The 18,369-nt window shown below is 44.1% G+C and overlaps 1 long non-coding RNA gene across 3 annotated transcripts; it reads right to left on the bottom strand.

Moving 5' to 3' along the window:
• Window positions 1-1,543: 1,543 nt before the first annotated feature.
• LOC307226886 lies at window positions 1,544-14,798 on the bottom strand. 3 transcript variants are annotated; one of them, XR_013843655.1, is made up of 4 exons: window positions 14,638-14,798; window positions 13,030-13,200; window positions 5,543-5,866; window positions 1,544-1,722 (listed from the first exon to the last, which is right to left on the bottom strand). It is a non-coding gene; the product is annotated as an uncharacterized lncRNA (long non-coding RNA). The 3 variants fall into 3 exon arrangements; XR_013843656.1 differs by lacking the exon at window positions 1,544-1,722 and having other exon boundaries at window positions 5,101-5,866; XR_013843657.1 differs by lacking the exons at window positions 1,544-1,722; window positions 5,543-5,866 and adding an exon at window positions 8,241-9,990.
• Between the last annotated feature and the right edge of the window lie 3,571 nt (window positions 14,799-18,369).

Genomic DNA, 18,369 nt, shown 5'->3' with positions numbered 1-18,369 from the left:
AATTCTCATTGACTTCTCTACTGTGTCTGTTTCACCTGGTGAACTAGTATCGTTTCATGTGCATTTTGTCAAAGCTGAAATAAAAGCCATGTTTTGTCATGTGCACAGAAGTTGCCTGCAGCTTGGTATCCTCCGTAGGATGAAACTAGTTGCAAATGTACTATTTGTCCAACAGCCAATTACTGGCGTTGTTTTTTTAAATCTGTTCACCATTACAAATTTCCAGGCACCACAGTGCCCTCAAAAATATGTACCAAGTAGCGTACGAATATTTGTGATGTGTTGGGATGTAAAAAGGCAGTGATTTCTGTTCTGATCTGAATTTATCGCAGCCAGCATTTCCATTCCACTGCGAGTCAATTTTCATCAAATACTAGGTTATTTGTCTTGCTGTCTGCTATTTACCATAAGTCATGTAACTTACATAACTATTGACCTAACTTATGTAACATGCATTCGTTTCAATGTAAAGGAAAGATCAAAACAATGTTTTAAAAGACATTAATTACTTATCTTTTATGGACTTAAAAACGACAACTATGTGAATGAATACATTTGTTCGACTGATTTCTTTGTCTGACCATGGAAAAATGCGCAAACTGCAGCAATTTCTGCTTTCTGTTTTCGTCTGAATTCTCTGATATCCCTAGTGATAAGTGACTTCTCGCTGGCTCACTTAAACATTAATTCATTTGTTGATAATTCTTTTTTAATATTCTTTTTATTCATTTTCATGGTACAGAAGATAAATTTTGAGAAAACAATTGTTACAACAGTAAACAACAAGTAACTCGACCTGAGAAAATTACAGACTTTTATCATGCCACGTGTTAAAGTTTCATTTGATTACTCTGAGAGATCATGCCACATTTTCCCATTGGGAGAGGGGCGGATGGGGCCTTTCCATTGTGTTCCTAAGAAAGCACAGAAAAGCAAAGCCCAGGGTGAACTTCTCTCTAGTCCTCCCTCCCTGTTGGTCTCCTCCTTTCAATGGGTGAGTTTAAACTGGCATACGGAGAGCTGACTGGACACATGAAATGTCTTATATGAAAGGACACATGAAAGGCTTGAATTTTTCACTTGGGTGGTCAGCATCATCATTATTTGCCCTAGCTACATGTGAGCTGTAGTTTCATACGCCTTTCCCAGTTTAATGAACCAGGCAGGGAGGCAGACAAAACTACAAAGCCCATGCACCCCAGCAGGAAATGGTGCTCCTGAGCATGCTCAGAAGCATTCTGGCCATAAAACTGAAGCCTACAAGGACTCTCATGCCTTTACTTAACTATCTCTGCTCCTAGGTTCTTCTTCCCTTTTAATCCACCATCCCCATATCAGTAACTGACACCCAGTGGCGTAGTGTGGGTTGTCAGCACCCGGGCAAGGCAAGTAATTTGCGCCCCCTAACCCGTGGATTTGCGCCCCCTAACCCGTGGATTTGCGACCCCTAACCCGTGGATTTGCGCCCCCTAACCCTAACCCCCAGATGTTGCGCCCGGTGCGGCCGGCCCCCCCGCACCCCCACGCTACGCCACTGCTGACACCTTCATTCAGAATAAGTGCCTGACACCCCCAACCTTGGCAAGTGTGTAATGAAGAGCTATATAGGTAGGGAGAAAGGATAAGAAACAAAACAATGAATGTTAATAGCTGCCAGCATGACATCAATAAAACAAGAGTTCAAGGGAATCCACGTTTCAAGGACGTCAGATTGGATGGTAACTGCAAAACAAGGACAGAGAACAGAATAGAGTTAGTATAATAGTTTGGACTCAAAAACATTGTTGTTAGGTTTGTGATTAAAAAATAAATAAACACAAATTGGTATTATTAACTACTGCTACTGTTTGCACGAACCCCATTGCCTCACATGGCTGTCGACCCAGCGAACACCGCGAAGCTCGCATTAAAATTTGACGGCACTGAAATTCTAAACCATCCCTACATGTCACCACAGAAGAGAACAAAAGGCAACAGAGATCTGCATATAGTTGAAATGGAAATGCAATTCATCTCACCGAAGTGGGGAAGACTGTCACCAGGTGAGCTGTTTGCACCCTCAGTCTGCTGTTTAGGTGCTAACACTTGGTTATGGGCACTCTCCGAGCCCCTGTTCTCCCTTCTTACAGTTCTTTATCTTTAAAGTTACTGCAATGCACTGTATATGAGGCTTCCCTTGCGCTTCATCTGGAAGCTACAGTTCTTGCAGAATGTTGCAGCACAGTTGCTGGTAGGAGTGAGGCCCTGCCAGCATAGAACACCTGTGGTCAGAGATCTGCACTGGTTGCTGATTTGCCACCGGGCCAAGTTCAAATTGTTACTATCAGTATATAAAGAACATAACAACTCGGGACCAATTTACCTGTGAGATTGCCTTGCCCCATATATGCCCAGTCAGATGGGCAGGGTACAAATAATAAAATGATTATTAGAATTATTATTCGACTGCCTTGAACTGCAGAACTGGCACTGTTGCAAGTGCCACAAAATCCCCTCTGTAATAAGTGTGGCAGAACCTACACTCAGACAGGTGACATCAGACAAGTGCCTTCAATTTACTCTTTTCAGCACATGCTAAAAACATTTTTGTTTGGACAAGCCTATGCAGAGATGTAGAATGTCAATGTATGTTTTAACCTGTTTTTAGTTTATTGTTGATTTTATCTTTGTAGTGCTTTATAGAGGTGGTTTTTTTCCACAGATAATTTTATTGTGTTAGTCTCTTTGAGCCTTTTTTTTAACAATCAAAAAGTGTAAAAGCTTTATGAAATAAATAAACAAAATAATAAAGAAAGTTAGACTGGGCCTGGCAGCCCTTTGAATAAAGGGCTGTCCTCTGTAAAGTGGGACACGTGGCCTGGTGTACATGTGCGTGAATGCTGAGACCAGGGCAAGTTATTCCCCACACCTCTTGAGAGGTGCCCAGAATCTTGCAGAGTTGTGCACTTATATTTGATCGTGCACCGATGTGCTCATTAGATGCACACTCCCCAATAATTATATTGCTAAACATATGCTCCTCTCATTGTATATGCATGAAACAATTACATACTTTCTCTCCCTCTCCCTCCCTCCCTCTCCCCACCTCTCTCTGAACTTACCCTTTATTTTCTGAATTCATTTTCTATGACGTAATCTATGGCTTTACATCAGCAGCTTGAAATGAACATGGCTAGTTTGAAGGTATTCTGAGCCTACTTCTTCTTCTTCTTTTCCATGTCCTGTGGTCAATTGATGCTTAACATGTCAAACAAACTTTGAAAGATAAGTGATGAAATGCAATCTGCTCAGAATAAGTCAGATGCCTTTGTTCATTTAAAGGAGTACAAGGTTTTTTTCCAGAGATTTACTGTAGCCAAGAACAATCTGGGAGTATTTTTAGACCAGCACCAGATGTCCTCCAGCGAAGTCTCCTGTGATTCCAGGATTGCTCTCGCTCCTCTAGTTAACAACCTGCCAGGAAGATGGAACCAGCTCTCAAGAGCAGTGCTTCCCAGGTTTCTGAATTTAAACCAGACATGTGCTTCACTCTCAGCTGTGAAAAGTGTAAGAGTGGTCTTGGCATTGCTTCTGGATTCCAAGAAGATGCAGCAGTGGCCAGCAGGGCTGGTTGGGCTTTCGAGAGATCCCTGGAATATGGGCAGAACTGCTGCAGCTCAACAGCAGAGCATCAACTTTTCATGCAAAATGTTTTAGCATCTATTTCTGGCATCTCCAGTTAGGATTGGGAATTTCACTATCTGAAACCCTGAAGCAGGGTCGGATTTAGTTTTGATGAGGCCCTAAGTTACTGAAGGTAATGGGGCCGTTTATACGTCCAGCTGTCCTTTGACAACAACAAATTGTCACTGGTTTTTTGTGTTGAATATATGCTATATGGTAATGTCAGGGAACTGCCATCGGTTTAGGAGGGAGAGAGGAAAAGCCCAATGGATTATAGAGAGCCCCCAGGGATCGTGGGGAGCAGCTCCTCTTCAAAGGAGGAGAGTAAACATGCATCCAGTGGAGAGGAGCTGCAGGAGTCGGAAGTGGCGAGGCAGTCCCAGGACTCCTTGCCCGGGAGAAGCAGGGAGGGAAGGGGTCCTCCGCTGCCCACGCCCTCTTTGCGCAGAAAGCATTTGCGCAGAGAGGGGAGGCACAGACTGGGTGTCAAGAAGCTGCTTTGCTGGGGAAAGTTTAAGAACCGCCCACTCACAGATTCTGCCAGCGATTGAGCCAGCCACGGGAGAGTGGGGCTCCGGACAGAAAAGGTTTATTTTGGCAGCAAAAGCAAGGCTTCACAGCCAGGCAGGGAGATATTTGCCTGCTTACTCTCGAGCAACCCCTTGGAAACATTACAGATAATTTATGGACCTAATAGGTATCTAAAGCCATTTGCACATTAAAAAATATGTTTTTATCAAAGTAATTGTTGAACTGAAATACAATTAAGAAGAAGTATATTAATAGTGAAATACAATTAAGAAGAAGTATATTAATAGTGAAATAATTACCAGTGATATTTTAGGGAGCAGGCTAGCAGGCTGGGCCTATTGCTTACATCGTAGGAGCCCACACAACACAAAATGCTGTAGCTGTATGTAGGTTTTATTTTATTTGTTTTTTATCTTATATTTTGAAAATGTACATCCAGTTTTTTCCCTTTAATTTTTTTTGGGGCCCCGAAGAGAGTGGGGCCCTAAGCTATACCTTGTTTAGCTGATATGTAAATCCGGCACTGCCCTGATGAGCCACTGCTAGTTAGCGCCAACAACACTGAGCTGAATTCAGAAGTGGGAAAAGGGCAAAGCCAATATCTGTGGTGCAACAAGAAGAAAAATAAGTTCCTTTGGGTTATTTCAATTTAAGCATCGAATGCACACACACACACACACACACACACACACACACACACAGAGAGAGAGAGACACTCACTCACAAAACAACAGGGCTCTGTCCCTGCTCACGCCACTTCCCAACCCCATGGCCATTCTCCCACATTGACCCTTTAGAGCTTCCCCTTACCACTCCATGCAAGCACAAAGCACACTTTTCACCTTCCCAAACACGTTTCTGAAGCCACTTAGCTCTTTTATGCTGCAATTGTTTTAAACTACTCGTTCCCTTGCCATGGCCACTGCTGTTGTGCAACCTGCCTTCACCGTCTCCACTTTCACCCTGATTTCATGCAAATCCAGGTTTCTGACGGAGCACTACAAATCCCTTCAAAGGGGCTGTGCAGTGACAGCCTTACATTTTTATTATATAGGAAGATACACCCACACATATACTCACCTCCCCACTTATATACTTGTATAATATTCATGGATACATGTGTGTGACTCTGTGTGTGAGAGAGTTATCATTTGATGTAGCAAATGATGGGGCTTGATTCCTTGTTTCTGAACCGTTTGAACTCACAGTGATGGTGCAATGAGATATCTTATAATAGTTTTGCCTGCTGAATCTGTGGGAAAGAGCTGAGCCATAATATACCATTACACAGCTTTGATGTGTGGAATGTTAGACAAGTTTTGCATATCTGATTCAACATCAATGTCACCTTGATAAACGGCACTTCTGGTCTTCATCAAATAGATGTACTCAGGGGAAGTGTGTGTTTATTTTCAACAGCTTTATCAAGTACTCTTTGCTATGGTTGGGAGGGGGGAGCACATCAAGGTGTTATTTTGTTCAGCTCTGACCCCATGAATCACTTTTGCCTCCTGCCATCATCATTCCAGCTACCCATAATGGTTTCTGAACAAATATTTATTTCTGATTAAGAACATACCATTTCATATTTTCAAAATGACGCCTCATTTTCACACGCTCGGACATGCTTACAGTATCTGGGTTGTGCAGGAATCTTCACACAGTGTGGAATCTTCACACACAACACACACACACAAACAAACAAACAAACACATCACTGCACCATTCATGTATTTGAAAACCTGTTGCCACAAGTGAGTGTAAGGGAAACAGCGGAAGGAAAATGGAACAATTCCTACTTTTAAATGAAGTTGATGGCAGGCACCACCCACCCTCCCACCATGTGTATAGCTTTGCCTGTGCAAAAGAGAATCCCCACAGGGAACCTAGAGATCTCTTTGTCCTTCATCAGCGTTTGTTTGGGTCCATACTGTGCTGGGTGCATTTCTACCCACTGAACTATTACATTGATCATGAACTTTTCCACTACTCACATAGGAGTATCAGCGACCCACTGCCCTCCAGAAATACAAGGCCCTTTTGCAGCTTCCAAAGAAGCATCACTCCCCTATCTGGGCTCCTGATGCACAAACTGGGCATTGCATGGTTGGACTGACTCGTGACAGGGCCTTCTTGGCATAGCTGTCAGCCTTCCTGCTGCTATCCCAGATTGTTAGATATCCCGTAGACTGTCCCCGGGGCAGGTGAGGCTGCTGATCCCTTATTTTCAAATCTGAAACTTGACAGCTATGCTTAGAATCATAGAATCATAGAATCATAGAGTTGGAAGAGACCACAAGGGCCATCGAGTCCAACCCCCTGCCAAGCACTTCTTGGTGGGATTCCTCTTTTGTGAAATGCCCTTCCTGGTGAACTGCTTGCCCTTATTATTAACATTCAGGAGGAATTTGAAAACATCCCAGTGTTGGATGGCTGAAAGACACTGTTCCTGGCAACCTCAAAATTATCAGCTATGTATCAGCTGTGAGACCATTTCAAAATGTTCCTAGATGTTGTTGTTGTTGTTGTTTTCAGTGAATTGTTCTTCCACTATGCCATTTACCATGCTGGACTCCTTTGGGAAGCAGAATAGGGTAGAAATTTAATAAACCTAAATGGAACAAATTACATGGAACTATTTATTTATGTATACCAAAGCAGCTTACATAAAATAAGCATAGCAACGCCATTCAAAAAATCCATCAACTACAATCAAAACCAGCAATAAAAATTTGACAATCAGCACAAGATCCTAAGGGGACCAGAGGCTGAAGTTGATCTACACATGGGCTGCAGAAGTTTGGGAAAACAGCTTTTGCTCATTTTGAACAGGACCTGAAACACCAGAGGCCTCGTTTCCAGAGAGGGAGCCATGCTAGTCTGTTGCAGCAAAAAAGAGCAAAGAGTCTTCCTATCACTTGGAGATTGAACCAAGGCAAAGGGCTTTCAGCACATTTTATGTTGGCTTTTTTTCCTGAGTCATGCAGTGGCTTCACCCTTGAAGCACTAGGGATGAAGTAGACTTTGAAGATGACCTTTTACTTGTACGATGACAACTATTAACAAGCTGTAGCATTTATGTATATCAAGGCCAATACAATGCATTTCTCAACCCTTAAGCCCAAGAAAGAATCTTCTTGCTTTTTGCTTCCACAACTCACTTGTTGCAGTGCATAAGTTACCAGTCCATTTTGCTTGCCTTCCCTCGCAAACTCCTCCGGACCCAGTGTCTGCTTAAAGTTTCTACTTTCAGCAAAACAGTGGTGAAACAGCCAGCCAGCCTCTAACTTCCACTCCTCCTATCTAAGAAGAGCCTGTTGCATCAGGCCAATGGCCCATTTAGGCCAGCATCCTTTTCCCACAGTTGGAAACCACATGCCTGCAGGACACCCACCTGAGAAAAAGAGAACTATCCCTTCCTGTGGTTTCCAGCAACTGGTATGCAGAAGCATCTGACTGTGGAGGCAGAACATAGCCATCACAGTTAGTATTCGTTGATAGCCTTATCCTCCATGAAATTGTTCAACTTCCCTACGGACATTGCGTCCCATGCACATTGATGTTCAAGATGAGTCTTGCATGTCAGCTCTGAGTCTTCTCCTCGTGACATTTCCCCCCTTTAGAATATTGCACTGAACTCCAAGGCAAAATGACGAGCTCTTGCACTGTTTAAAAAACATGCAGACATAAGCCACTCAGGGCTGCTGCAGAGATCGCAAATAACCAGGCTGCTTTAGGAAGTAACAGCAATTTCTAGCACATTTGGGGTTGCCCATTTTGCCAGGACTTTCTGTGACACCCATGCAGAACTCTGCAGATGCAATCAGTGCTTGGTTGCTCAATTTCTGTGCAAGCAGCACTGTGGTTTTTTCTAATCACCAGCTTCTCATCTCATCATTGGGAAATCTGGGAACTCCTCTACTGTATGAAAATGAAGCAGATAGAGAGTCTGAACAGGTCAAAGAGGCAAAATGTCAGCCAGGCTTAGATGATGTTGCACAAGCATTGGGTGTCTATCGATTTTCAGGTCACAAATATACAACTGATGGGAATTGTAGTCCGAAACATCCAGAGGGGACCAGGGTGGTAAAGGCTGCTTTGGTACCCGATACATGTCACAAGAGCCCAAACAATAATGTATTAAGGTCAACATTTTGCTGCTCTTTCATGACACTAAGAATCCGCTGTCTCATTCTGCCTAATGGTAGGGCTTGGCTTGGCAATACGGAGCAAAACTTGCAAGAAAACTATGCATTCCTTTACGCCTCCACTTCCATCCCAATACATGCACCCTTGAGGTGTGTCTCTCTTTTATAGGTCCCAGCCAGAGTTTGAGGAATTGTGGGCCTTTAGCTGTGTGTCTTGCAAATTCTCATCCTGGGGCCCAAATCCAGCAACGTGCTTAGGCACCAGGACCATTTGGACATCTCCAGAAAGCAAGGTTCAGCAAATGTCTGCCATCACAGAGTGAAAAAAGAAGAAAAGAAAACCCCTTGATGTGCCGTAAGTTGTTGGCCAAAGGACCATAGCTAATGCTCAGCCCACTTCCTAAAGAGAGGAGGAAAATATTTATCTTTTGCCCCTTGTATTTTAGAGAGCAGCCTTTGAGAGAAATCCAAGGCGGCAGAGTTCTTAATTATTATTTTAAGAGTGCAGTATCTGTATCTCAAGAGGTCTCTGTTTCCGAGAATCATCAAAGTTCTTTGCTCTTATGCAAACACAAGAAGACTTTCTCCCATCGGCAAACATTTGGGACTTTCCTCATCGTAAGAGCTGCGAGAACATGCAGCAAAGTGCTTTGAGAGATGATGGCCTCTCTTTTGCTAGAGGTATTGCCACAGACACTGGGCAGCCATCTCTCAGAGATCCTGTAGTTGAACCCTGCAGGTCCTGCACTGAACATAGGGCTGAGCAAGAGGACCACCAAGGTCGCATCCAACCTCATGATTTTCAAAACTGGCATTCCAGAAGTGCACTATACATTTCCACTTATTATAAACAGTGAAGCATTTGCATGGAGACATTGGCCCTGGAGCTCTTTCCCCATTCTGTCAACAGCAACGAATTGAGGGCAACTTCAGCTCCTGGGTCAAGTCTGCAGCAAAACTGGTTTGCATAGCAAAAGAGGTGTCTCACGTGAAGCTGTGCAGGTGCAGGGATGCTAATCCTCCGCCTTGCCACAGGGCTAGTCCTTCGGGTGCCTGGCTCCCCAGGTGAATGCAGCCACATGAAAAGGAGGAGAGGAACATTCCTCCCGCCCTCCCTCACCCAAGGCTAGGGCCGTTGTGCAGCTATTGGTTTCAGTGCAGCAGAACTTTCCCAGCTCTTAACTGAGCCTGGCATTAACCAAAAGGCCACACCTTTGCTGTGCAATGGTATGTAGGCTTTCGCCTCCTTCCTAGCAGTGACCTCCCTGTTCTCTTTTCTGGGAAGGTCCACTGGTGCTCTGCTGGTTAGCCATGTGCTAGAAGCAGCCTAGTTTCATAGGTTTATGGACATGCAGAGAACATGTGTGTCCTCAGGGCGAAAGAATCTGTTCCAAGGCACATTCTTTTTGTGTTTGCTATAAGCATGCTAAGGACTCAGCCCTGCCCGACTCTGACTTTTTAAATTTTATTTCTGGTTTATTCATTGCTCCATGCAAGTAGCTGATGCTTTATGAGCTGGGAAAGTCGCCTTCTGCACAATCAGCCGTGGGTGTCGGCGGCTCCAGAGATTGTCCATGGACGAGGGTTTCATCACCTGGGCACGTTGCAGGAGCAAAGGTGTTAAGCCCAGCACCGAGTGCCCTGGAGGCTGAAAGAAGGCAAGAGACTGTCAGAATTTGCAAATGATCTAGCCTGGGTGAATTACTCAATGCAGTCTCCGTGGTTCACACCAGCTGGGAAAAAATGCAGGTGAACCAGAATTCATTGGGGCTTGCCTGCTGTCATGCCACTCAGCCAAGAGGTAACAGCTAAGAGCTAGGGATGGAGAAGTCATTCGGTCTGCTTTTTGCAGTGAACTGAACCAATTTGATGGTCCCAAACCACTGTGTGGATTGCTACGCAGCTTCTGATAAGATTACTCAGGGGTCAGCAGACTTTTTCAGCAGGGGGCTGGTCCACTGTCCCTCAGACCTTGTGGGAGGCTGGACTATATTTTTTGGGGGGAAATATGAACAAATTCCTATGCCCCACAAATAACCCAGAGGTGCATTTTAAATAAAAGCACACATTCTACTCATGTAAAAACACCAGGCAGGCCTCACAAATAACCCAGAGATGCATTTTAAATAAAAGGACACATTCTACTCATGTAAAAATATGCTGATTCCCGGACTGTCTGCAGTCCGGATTGAGAAGGCGATTGGGCCGGATCTGGTCCCCGGGCCTTAGTTTGCCTATCCATGGATTACATGCTTCTCTGGATTTTGCAAGGCAGTTATGGTGCGCAAGCGGCAAGCACATAAATATGGAGTTTACAGTCCAAATGTGTATTTTATGGAAATGCATACAGGCATTGAACACCATTCAAAAAGCCCGAAAACACTCTGTTCCACCCCCTTTTTGTGCAGTCCTCTAGTGAAAATGCAACAGGATGGGCTTAGGCTGACCTGAGTACATTGAGCACATTGCTCAAAGGTTATTTTAAAAAGCCACAACCAATGCTCAAATTATTGGTGTCGGTGTGACACCCTTTAAATTTTGTGCTGCCCACCTTAACTTTTAGAAGGATACTGGGGGTGTTTTTGTTTGTGTTGGTGATTTGGCTATCCCCACACCCCCAAGAGATTGCATGGCATGGGCCAACTCTATAATGCAGAGGTGGGGAACCAGATGTTGTTGGACTCCAACTCCCATCAGCCTTTGCTAAAGTGGCCAATAGTGAGGGATGATGGGAGTTGTAGTCTAGCAACACCTCCATGGCCACAGTTTCCTTCATTTATACATTAATGGGTGGTGGCACCTTTCCTTCTCCACCAGATTTCTTTTGGGGAACCCTTTCTATAGGGTGCCTCAATGCACTCTGTTGGAAGCCAATTGTTCAGAATGTCCAATTGTTTTCCTTGAAATGGGGTTCCACCATATGTATTCAGTGACTAATCTAAGCAGCGTCCCCACCCCCCGGCAATGCAGATAATAGTGCTTGTAGCTTTTATTCATTGAAATAAGTGGAAGCTTTCTAGTTTTCCCATGATGTAATTGTACAGATGTGCCTGCACAACAATGAAATGCACATATATATTCCAAGAGAAGCATGAGATCCCCTAGTTATTAGGCTCATGAGCCATTCACACAGACCCTACTGCTTCCTCTCTGCATTGTTTAGCAAGCAAATCACACAATAGTCACAAAACAGTTGTAGAGAAAGGAGGAAAATGTAATCTAAAAGCAGATTAGCACTAAATAGCACCACCTAAGGTATCAGCAGATTCCCTGGCCCCATACTTTCATACTGGGGTTGCCTGCCTACACTGATGTACAGAATTTTTAAAAGCTAATGGATGCTGTTGAATGGGTCTTGCATGTTCTCTGCTGTATATCAGGGACAGCTATAGAAGGCTCTGGAGGAAGACGTTCAACTCACCACACCAGATCCTAGCTTTGATTTGCAAAGTGCTAAGTTTTTATCATGATTACTCTGCAGTAGGAATCTTGCTTTGGGGATTTCCTTCATGTTTGTTTCTGGAAGTCTCATTAATTCAGTGTTTCAGTCATCAAAATCTGCTTTTATTTCATGTTTTATCTGCTGGTAATGATTTTGCTATGGTAGGTTTGGTTGTTTTCCACCCTCCTTTCTTTCCACTTTTCTTTCCTTCCTTCCTTCCTTCCTTCCTTCCTTCCTTCCTTCCTTCCTTCCTTCCTTCCTTCCTTCCTTTCCCCCCCCTAAACTCTACTGTCACTAATGGCTTCTGCAGCAGAAGATGCCATTTTGCTTCTCCCACAATTCTCCTGGATGTTGTGCATTCTGGGTAAAATAAAATAGAGATTGCAGCCCTTGGTGGGAGCCCCAGCTCTCCTGGAATGCCATGAAACAACAGAAAGCACTGGAAAAGCCACTTCTGACCTTGGGAGGAGGTAGTGTTGTGGGCCTCACGCCCCCAACACATGCGTGGAGGCTGGCTCCCAGCCCCGCGCGATCGGGGGAATCCTCAGCCGTGTCATCCCCGGGCCAGCTAATCGGCTGGCTCAGGGGTGTGTGGCTTGCCTCACTTAAGGCAAGCGCGGCCGAGGATCTCCCTCTCTGGCCGCTCAGCTGCTTTGGTTTCCCACCCACCCGCCCTTCAAGGTTCCTCTTTTGACCTTGCTATGGACTTCAGTTGGTCACCATTAAGGGGCCTGGTAGGAATTTTTTCCACTTGGCAAATTGGCACCAGCCATTTTGTTTTTTGCCTACCTTGTAGCAAATTGTCACAACTTTCTCAGTTTGGCGGTTAGGCATTGGTATGGGTATTGTTATGTAGATGTATGGGGGGGGAGCGCCATCACCTCCCCCAGATATTTAGTCTGGTAAAGGATTCCAGGGGGCGTGGCCCCGTCCGAAGCCTATGGAGGCCAGGGCCCAAGGCACACCCCCGAGCAGTGACCCCGGGGGAGTGCCTAGTTGATGTGCATCAGCAGGGCTCTCCCTGCTGGTGTTAACCCTTCCCGGTCTTCAAGCAAGCAGGCTGAAGCCGGATAGTCGGATAGGACCAATGCCTAAGCCAATACCGCTCATCACCTGTAACCAATAAAGTTGTGGCCAATTTTAGCCCATTATCCTTAAAATAACGGTGTCATGTGTCTTTATTCCTACTGGTGGGAGGCGGGAACTCACCACGTAAGAAATATTCAGACTGAATGGGACTCTCACTTAGGCTTTGGTGAATCTGTCAATTTCCGTTTCTCTCAGTTTCTCCATCTTATGTTCAGTTCTTTGCATTTCCAGATCAGTCTGCAATATATAGAGAGCTGGTGAGAACTTCAAAGGGTGGTTAGATAGATCCAGTTCCCATCGCTACCCACAGTTCACTGTTCCATTCATCTGAAAAACAAATGAGCATTCCCATTTTGAACAGGCTGCCATTCTTGTGGCAAGTTTGATAGCTTTGTGGAATCAGGTCACATGGTGGATTAGCTACATAGCATAAAGCATCCTGTCTCAACCTTAGGTTCCCAGAAGTTGTTGGACTACCACTCCCATCACCCCTGACTGCTGCCCCTGCTGGCTGTGGATGATGGGATTTGTAGTCCAACAACATCTGGGAACCCAAGGATGAGAAAGGCTGGTGTAAAGGATAGTCTCTAAACATGGGCACATGAGACAGTGTGGGAGAGTTTATGGAGTCAGTTATGTAGTCAGAGTTATGCGGCAGAACATGTAATTAATCACCAGGGTTACTTAAAAAAGACAGGCACCAAGGCTGATTGCAAAAGCTGGACTCCTTCAAATGAGTGTCTGGATGCCATGCTGTGTTGAAATGTGAAGTCTAAACAGATAGAGCAATCTCTTGGCGAGTAAAATGGGTATATAGGGAAGTGTGCTTTTGAGCAGGGCTGGCCCACCCATGAAGCAAGGTGTACTGGCCTGGCCCAGATAAGGAAGCCTGATAGTTAACTCAAGAGAAACACAACAGCTTCTACAGTACTCTGGATACACATACAAACACACACATGCTTCTGGCCTCTAGGCAGCTGTCCATAGGTCTGGACTCTATGGAGCAGTTGTCAAAAGAGTGGGGCGCCTCTGCTCACCTGGCTTATATTCTCTCCTTTGATAGCTGGTGTGCTCACAGCCTGAGACTTCTCCTGCATGGAAGTCGCTGCTGCTCTTCATATGAGATACCTGGGCATGGATACTGCAGTTTACTAAACTGAATACAAGCTATGTAATGTCATTAGCACATTCCACAGTGTTGCAATAATGTATAGATGCAAAAGCTATACCAGGAATTAGAAGGGATCTAATTTTATTATGATTAACAACTGCTAAATTGCAAGCTGTGGCTAAATCCACCACTTATTACTGATTGGATTGATAAAAACATGGGGAATTTGGGTTGTGGGAAAGATTTCATCTGAAATTAAAAGGTACATGTAACCTGTTGCTTGTGGATGTACTGACAGAAAAGTGGCCACCATTTATTATGTATGTCGATTCAACAAGAACAATGCAGAAAGGCTCAGCTTCCATTTTTTATTTCAGAATATTGAAGGAGGGAAGGTGCAGCATGAAGAGAAAAACCAAAACAAAGAAATCATTTTGAAATTGGAATCTTTGCTTATCTCTGATTTTTCTCATTCTGTTTATATCTTGAAATGCACACCAGTTATTGTCTGTTTTGAGTGTCTGTGTGTGCATAAATACATACAGATCTAAAATAAAAATCCTGTCCAATTTTTTTTTATATGTACTGCATTGCTTTAGCCTTTTAACTGCACACCATCATGCCCCAAAAGTGAGTGCCACATGTTTACTTACCTCTGCACACATAAATCTGAAAGCGGGTGCGTACCATATAGGAGACATCCCCTGTGTGCAGTTATTGAAGGTGTTTCAGAGAGGGACTAGTACCTGCATGGTATCACCTCATATTATTTACATCATTGTCCAGCATAGGGACCTGGAGCTTTATGGAATTTGCAATGTAAAAAACTAAAATGAGAGAGAGGGTGATATCCAACATTAGCCATACTCTATGGACCTCCTCTGACTGTGACTAAGATTGGATGTAACCCATAGAACAGTGAACACAGCCATTTTGAACAGAAACATCAAGGCTTTTTAGAAACACTTTACTGAAAGTAAGTCCTTCTGCCGTCAACGAGACTTACTTTACAATAGGCATACCTAGGGTTGCATTGTAAAGGGAGCTCTGGGCATTTGTTGAAAAATTCAGCCCCTTCAAAAGGGAATTTTCGTCTTGATACTTGAACACCACCAAAACTCATTACAGCAATGCTTCAAATGCTTAGCTTCCCAAGAAACAAGGAATGCAGATATTTTAATGCACTGGAAGCTTTAGCTCTTTGTGCCACTACCTTCCCATTCACATTCAGAAACATCTTCCTTATGGAGAATATTTCATTTTTGGGATTGTGCATGTCCATATAATTGTGCATTTCAACACACCACCATAATTATTACCATAGATTATAGGGAGGAACAAGTCTGAGGTCTGGCCAATTTTTAATAAGATGTATTAAATGCAACCTTGAATAGTTCACATACTGTTGCTGGTTCTGCCTTCGGTGCTTTGATTGTTAGCAAATGTTCTCACTTCATTTTCTGCCTTCATCTTCAGAGTTACAGCAGAAAGGGTAAACAACACACACTTTGCTGTCTCTGCACTCCTGAGACAAATTTTCACAGGTTGCAATTATGCTAAAATAAGCCAGGGGAAGGGTGACTACATTCTCAACTTGCACAAATCACCATAGACCTGGAATTCAGATTTCCGCTGTTCCAAAAAAAAAGTCATGAATATTTGAGTCCATAGCAAGTCTTGAACTGGTGATCTAAAGGATGTCAGGCAAGGTTTAAGCATTTGCTCTGCCACCCAGCAATACCCTAAGGATGGAACTTCAGGGGACCATCTGATAAAGCTTCCTTCCACCAATAGGCTAGAGTGGGTCAGGTGACACTCTCTATCCTCTTTAAAGGTTCCCAAGTCAGACTTGCTCACTAGTCTATGTAGCTACGACATCTGCTCCTGCCTTCAGCCTTTGATTTTCCCTACTGCCTTCTGCTTTTGCCTCACCCGACCCTCGCTAGGAGCCAGGTTTTACATTAAACAATATCTCTCAAACTTAGATCTCCAGTTTTTGTTGGACTACAACTCCCATCCCCCCAACCACTGGTCCTGCTAGCTAGGGATGATGGGAGTTGTAGTCTAAAAACAGAGGGAGACCCAAGTTTGAAAAACACTGCACTAAGGCATCAGCCAAAACAAATGATCTAATCTTTTCCTATCAAATACATGTGTGCCTCTTTAACTTTTCTCATTCATCAAGATCATTGTTTGGCTCCTGATCACATGCAGTAACCTATATGTCATAGCCTACAAGTAAAGCTGTGACTATTATAGCACTATGGCCAGAGGCTGTACTTGCTTAATTGAGATTGAAAACCAGCCATTTGTTGTTGTTTAGTCGTTTAGTCGTGTCCGACTCTTCGTGACCCCATGGACCAGAGAACGCCAGGCACTCCTGTCCTCCACTGCCCCCCGCAGCTTGGTCAGACTCATGCTGGTAACCTCGAAAACACTATCCAACCATCTCGTCCTCTGTCGCCCCCTTCTCCTTGTGCCCTCCATCTTTCCCAACATCAGGGTCTTCTCCAGGGAGTCTTCTCTTCTCATGATGTGGCCAAAGTACTGGAGCCTCAGCTTCACAATCTGTCCTTCCAGTGAGCACTCAGGGCTGATTTCCTTCAGAATGGAGAGGTTTGATCTTCTTGCAGTCCATGGGACTCTCAAGAGTCTCCTCCAGCACCATAATTCAAAAGCATCAATTCTTCGGCGATCAGCCTTCTTTATGGTCCAGCTCTCACTTCCATACATCACTACTGGGAAAACCATAGCTTTAACTATACGGACCTTTGTTGGCAAGGTGATGTCTCTACTTCTCAAGATGCTGTCTAGGCCTGTCATTGCCCTTCTCCCAAGAAGCAGGCGTCTTTTAATTTCGTGGCTGCTGTCACCATCTGCAGTGATCATGGAGCCCAAGAAAGTAAAATCTCTCACTGCCTCCATTTCTTCCCCTTCTATTTGCCAGGAGGTGATGGGACCAGTAGCCATGATCTTCGTTTTTTTGATGTTGAGCTTCAGACCATATTTTGCACTCTCCTCTTTCACCCTCAATAAAAGGTTCTTTAATTCCTCCTCACTTTCTGCCATCAAGGTTGTGTCATCTGCATATCTGAGGTTGTTGATATTTCTTCCGGCAATCTTAATTCCGGCTAGGGATTCATCCAGCCCAGCCTTTCGCATGATGAATTCTGCATATAAGTTAAATAAGCAGGGAGACAAAATGCAGCCTTGTCGTACTCCTTTCCCAATTTGGAACCAGTCAGTTGTTCCATATCCAGTTCTAACTGTAGCTTCTTGTCCCACATAGAGATTTCTCAGGAGACAGATGAGGTGATCAGGCACTCCCATTTCTTTAAGAACTTGCCATAGTTTGCCATGGTCGACACAGTCAAAGGCTTTTGCATAGTCAATGAAGCAGAAGTAAATGTCTTTCTGGAACTCTCTAGCTTTCTCCATAATCCAGCGCATGTTTGCAATTTGGTCTCTGGTTCCTCTGCCTCTTCTAAATCCAGCTTGCACTTCTGGGAGTTCTCGGTCCACATACTGCTTGAGCCTTCCTTGTAGAATTTTAAGCATAACCTTGCTAGCGTGAGAAATTAGTGCAATTGTGCGATAGTTGGAGCATTCTTTGGCACTGCCCTTCTTTGGGATTGGGATGTAGACTGATCTTCTCCAATCTTCTGGCCACTGCTGAGTTTTCCAAACTTGCTGGCATATTGAGTGTAGCACCTTAACAGCATCATCTTTTAAAATTTTAAATAGTTCAGCTGGAATACCATCACTTCCACTGGCCTTGTTATTTGCAGTGCTTTCTAAGGCCCATTTGACTTCACTCTCCAGGATGTCTGGCTCAAGGTCAGCAACCACACTACCTGGGGTATATGAGACATCCGTTTCTTTCTGGTATAATTCCTCTGTGTATTCTTGCCACCTCTTCTTGATGTCTTCTGCTTCTGTTAGGTCCTTTCCACTTTTGTCCTTTATTATGGAAATCTTTGTACGAAATGTTCCTTTCATATCTCCAATTTTCTTGAACAGATCTCTGGTTCTTCCCATTCTATTGCTTTCCTCTATTTCTTTGCATTGCTTGTTTAAGAAGGTCTTCTTGTCTCTCCTTGCTATTCTTTGGAAATCTGCATTCAATTTCCTGTATGTTTCACGATCTCCCTTGCATTTTGCTTGCCTTCTCTCCCCCGCTATTTGTAAGGCCTCATTGGACAGCCACTTTGCTTTCTTGCATTTCCTTTTCATTGGGATGGTTTTCGTTGCTGCCTCCTGTATAATGTTACGAGCCTCCATCCATAGTTCTTCAGGCACTCTGTCCACCAAATCTAAATCCTTAAACCTGTTCCTCACTTCCACTGTGTATTCATAAGGGATTTGACTTAGATTGTATCTTACCG

Source organism: Podarcis cretensis, assembly GCF_951804945.1.
Source record: "Podarcis cretensis genome assembly, chromosome: 11".
Taxonomy (NCBI): Eukaryota; Metazoa; Chordata; class Lepidosauria; order Squamata; family Lacertidae; genus Podarcis; species Podarcis cretensis.
Note: the sequence above shows the minus strand (reverse complement) of the source record. Positions and strands in the feature narration are given on the sequence as shown.